Genomic DNA, 5,128 nt, shown 5'->3' on the forward strand with positions numbered 1-5,128 from the left:
GATATGGGTCTATATTCAATCTTCTGGATATGGATAGCCAGTTTTCCCAACACGAAAAGGCTATCTTTTCTCCAGTGTACATTTTTGGCCCCTTTATCAAAGGTCAAGTAGTTGCATCATTTTTTTTTTTAGCTCTTCTATCTTTTTGTTAGTTTCCTCTTTATTCTTTTCATCCAATAAGCTGTAACTTTATTAGTGATAGAACAGTACATATGTTAAACCAAGCTGCAGTGACCTTTTTGAACACCAAAAAGGTCCTCCTTTCAGATGGTTACATTGTTAGCTCCATAAAAGCATTTACAATATCATTATTGTTGTTTTTCAGGCCTCAGACCACCCTTGCCCTCAACACCAATTCTATGTCCTTAACTTCCATGCCTCTTCCTCTTCACTCTCTTCTTGTACAGTTGGAGTCTGTGTATTTTCTTGACTGTTTCAGAAGCTTCGCCTTGAACTTTGAATTTTTCAGCAGCTGCTAACTGTGCTTGCTGAGATAAATCCTCAATCTTGGCTTCCCCAAAACTATTTAAGTATCTAAAGCTGATCTCTTATAGACATCTGGTTTTGTGATGGCAGAGAAGACATTCTTAGAATTCTGGGTAGTGATTCGAGTAACCCTATTACCTGCCAAAGACCCAGCCTGGACATAGCCATCCATGCCTTCTTTTCACTCCAACTCTGTTTTGCTTTACTGACTGGTTTTTCATCAATTTCAGCTGCCTCCACCAGCTGGGCTTGTCGTATGGCTGCTTATGTGGAATCTTGCTCCTCAAGCTCTGGTACTGATTCATCACTGTCAGATTCTGTTCCAGACCCTGTGTCAGCCTGGGGCTGTGGCAACTCCTGCTTTGTAGGAGAGAAGGTTTCTGTGGCTTCAATGGGCATTTTATGTGGAGAATACAAAACCAAGATGATGGCAGAAAGAGAGCAAGCCTAGTGTCTTCTTTAGATTCACTCAGGATTTTGTTTATTTGGCCCAATACCTTATTACTTATATTTTCTATGAGCTTATTAAATTCCTTATTGATCTATTTTGTTATCTCCCCTGATACCATTTGAATAATTCAGGTGTGTGGCTTTTGTTTTGTTCCCCTTCAATGATCCATGGATCAACTTTGGGGGACTTGGGAGTTTTTGGAGGAATTTTGTTGACTTGTCTCTCATGTTTCTAATTTTGTTTGTTTATTCAATTGTTTGGGTTTTGTTATTGTTGTTGGTGAAGCTTGTGGGTTGATTGTAGTGGAAAGCTTTGTTTCTAGTATGGAGACTTCTTTAGTTGATGTTTTCTTTTCTGTCGTGTCCTCTGGGTGTGGCTAACTGCTGGACTTCGCCTGTGTCCCAGGATCCAGCCACTTCCATTTTCTTGAGATGGGAGGTGACAGTGTACTTGGCCTTGTACCCAGTTTTCTAGGAATGGACTATACTATTGTAAATGACCCCAAGGCTATCCAGTTATTGGCACCTCAAGAAAACCAATTAGTAGCACCAGCTATGTCACCTCGGCTATAATAATAAAATCAGTATTAATTATAACATCAAACACACTATTGACAAACCTTTAGAGTTTGGACCAATAAAGTACAACCCTAGAAGAGATCTATAATTATAGTATAAAGACTAGGACAAACCAAATACTGACATACTTTGACCTACAGTAAACATCTACTGAATGGAACTTTACCTCTACTATCAGTGACACAGTGTTCAACAACAATAGTGTAATGTTAACTACATCTAGAGATTCATAAAGCTTAGTAATTATCCAAGTAAAAGTGGAGGAGGTGGGAAACAAGAGAATGAAAAAAGCAAAATTTGAAAAATTAATCCATGAGCTATGAGGAGGAGAGAAAGGAAGATAGGGTATCCTATTGAGGAGTAAAAGGAAATGAATAGTGGTAGAGAACAGTTGCTGAAAAGAAGAAACAAAGAAAAGAAGAAAAAAGATAAACAGCGACAACAGGAGATAAAAGAAATGTAAGAAGGAAGAGGAAAACAGTTGGAAGAGAGAAAAGAAACCAACAGAAGAAAGAAAAAGAGAAAAACCACAATCCTCAAAAAAACTGATAAAGCAAAATAACAATAATACAAAATAGAAAAAAATTTTGAAAAAGATTGACACAAAGAAAAAATTCCCATGTCACTGAGTGAGTAGTTCTTCCCACGATCTGCAGTCTTGGGACCCAGCCAGTCACAAATTTCCATGCCTAGCTTTAGGGCTCTGGGTCTTTGAGGTGTCCTCCTGACACTAGATGCCCTGCTGTTCTCTCACCCCAGACTGTGGTTACTGGACAACCCAAGGCATGTCCTTGCTCCCGTTGGCAGAAGAGGACTCAGTGTTCTCAGTCGTGGGTTCTGCTTGCTCCCTTCTCTCCCCAGATATTCTCTTCATCCAGGATCAGGTCAGTGGGTTAGTCTTTGCCTCTGCTTTCTATGCCATGCTCCCCTGGGGGCTGTGTGCTGTACCTATGCCGAGGGCCGGCTCCCTCTGGGGGCTGAGTGCTGCTCCTTTTTTAGTTTAAAATATATTTTAGAAAAGTGAAAAGCTGGAGGTGGGCTGCAGGATGATTCATAAATCCCTCATGTCTATGGAGCCACTATGATCACTTGGGGTAGTTCACAGAATTTCTTTATTTAGAGTGTTTTTATTTTTCCCTATTTGTATATGGCTGTCACAACTATTATATCTAATAGCTTCAAAATATTATTCTACTGCTACACATTGCAGTTTCCATATTATAAAATATTCTAAGATGAATTGAATTTGTCATTGGAATGTTAGGTGCAGGCACACGTGCATCCTCACTCATCAATATTCTTGCTTCAAATTTTAAAAAAAGCATTGAAGGCTGGGGATGTAATTCAGTGGCACTGGCCCTGCCTCGCAAGTGCAAGGTCCTGAGTTTGATCCCCAGTACCAAAAATAAAAAATAAAAAGAAATTCTTGCTTCGCCCAAGGCTTCCACCAGCTCAGTGAAAGTTGCTTAGCTGAGCAGTCAAAGGAAATGTTTCAGGTCATGGTATATGGTCCTGAAAATGGATTCTTTCATTTTACTAAGTATTTTTGAGCCCATGCTCTATACATAATATTGTGCTAGTCTGATTGAAATAGTCTCATGGAAGATATAAGTACTGCCATACAGAACCTTATAATAAATTTGAGAAGGCTAAATGTACATGAAATATTGGGAAAGGATTCTAAGGCAATTAAAAATAAGATATAGTTATGAGTGCTAAAATGCCTTATTCGTTATTAAATTGGCAATTGTTTTGAAGATAGTAACAGATTTATAACAGTGAGAGAAGACATAGAAAAGTGGAAAAGGGAATAAAGCCAGTGTACTGTAGGACGAAGATTATTTGGGAGAGACGGGAGTTGAAGATAGAAGATGGTAGAGAACAGAGGGTGAAGTCTCAATGAACAAGGTTGAGAGCGCATGAATACTTAGTAGATATGGTTAATGTGTTTCATCTTGTCAATACCAGGAAGGGCTGGTTTAGGATGCTTAGACTGGCAAATAGTGAACTCAAGAAGAATGAGACTGAAGGGAAAAGAATAAACTAATAAGAAATGAACTTAGGAAGAAACAAAGCATGAAGAGGAAACAGGATGGGGAGACAATATTATGGGAAGGACAGGGTACAGGGTGGCTGCGGTCAGCAGTTTAGAGAAGGGGCAGCCAGAGCGAATGAACTCTGGGCAGAGGAGAGGGAGGGGAAGAGCCTGTAAGAACTCTAGGGCTCCAAGACTGTCTCTAAGGAAGCTGAGCATTGCCTGTGGGGATCCTGGGGAGGTTGCTGCAGGGTGTGTGTGTGGGCAGGGGAGGTCAGCCCTATGGAGCAAAGTAGGCAACTAAAAGCAACTGACTCAGTTTCTGCTTAAGCCAAGGCAATTTAAAGGAATGCTGCGACTCGGGTCCAAAATAGAAAGGGAACAGATTCCTGTACCATAACTCTGAACAAAACTGTACATATATGAAATAGATTGATGATGTAGTCATGGTGGATGGATGATAAATGATTGATAGATGGTAGAGATCAGGGATAGATTAGATAGGTAAATAGAAGATACAGACCAGTGTGTATATCAGTAGATGCAGTAGAGGGTAGAGATAGGTAGATATGTAAGTTGATAGATGGATAGAGTTTTGTGTAATGGCTGGGCTCTTACTAGGAATTTCACTAAAGCCATGGAATTCATTTCCACCTCTGAGTAAGAATGGGTAACTAACTAGCAGAGTTCTCCATGTTTAGCTTTCCTTCGTCAAAAATTCCCCTCACCCCAGCACACCCTCAGGGCAGGTCAGCAGGGAGTGGGAATGGAAGACCAGCCCTTTCCTTCCTTCTCTTCTTTCAGGCTCCTCCTAGGCGGCCTCTTGTTACTGGCAGTAAGAGCAGCAGCAGAAATCCCAGGGAAACCCAGCAACGTTTTGCCCTGTCTCTCCTTCAGCATCCTCAGGTGCAACAAATACCTGGCACATCTGCTGCTGGTAAGAAAGTTAGATTCCTCAGCTTTTCAACCATTCCTAAAAGGGAAGGATTAAATATAATAAGTGGGTTTAAATATTTTCTGTTGAAAAAAATAAGCCCATAAAATCAAATTCTAAACTAAAACTAAAACATTGATTCTAATTATTGTCAGAAAAGCACATCTAAGCTGCTTTTCATTTATTTTTACGCTGTGAAGTAACTTTATTTTTTATCATATCATAAAAATATCCTTATAACACTGGTATAATAGGTGGGAGTCTGTTTCTATATTTTACTGTAATTCCCATTTGTTCACATAAGACAAAATATTAATCCCAAAAAGAGACAAATTTTGTTTTTAAACATAAGACATGTCAATGACTGAAGCATCAAGTCAAAACACAGTGTGGTTAAGGAATAAAATGTCTGAAATTTGCTTCAAAAGTATCCAAGAAAAGCAAAGATGAAAGAAGACAGGCATGTGCTGTGTTGATAATGCTGAAGACATCGCATTTATGTCTTATGTACATATTTAAATCTCCCTCCCTTCTCCCTTTCTGTCTGTCTGCCTTTCTTTCTTTCTTTCTTTCTTTCTTTCGTTCTTTCTTTCTTTCTTTCTTTCTGTCTTTCTTTCTTTTTTCTTAGTACTAGGGGCACTGTA

The 5,128-nt window shown here is 39.4% G+C and overlaps 1 pseudogene; it reads right to left on the minus strand.

Annotated features, from left to right (window-relative positions):
• Positions 1-271: 271 nt before the first annotated feature.
• On the minus strand, positions 272-885 carry LOC101710967 (nascent polypeptide-associated complex subunit alpha pseudogene; annotated as a pseudogene).
• Positions 886-5,128: the final 4,243 nt, after the last annotated feature.

This window comes from Heterocephalus glaber, unplaced genomic scaffold (genome assembly GCF_053883595.1).
Source record: "Heterocephalus glaber isolate CG9 unplaced genomic scaffold, H.glaber_assembly_v1.0 deba00001720, whole genome shotgun sequence".
Classification (NCBI taxonomy): domain Eukaryota; kingdom Metazoa; phylum Chordata; class Mammalia; order Rodentia; family Bathyergidae; genus Heterocephalus; species Heterocephalus glaber.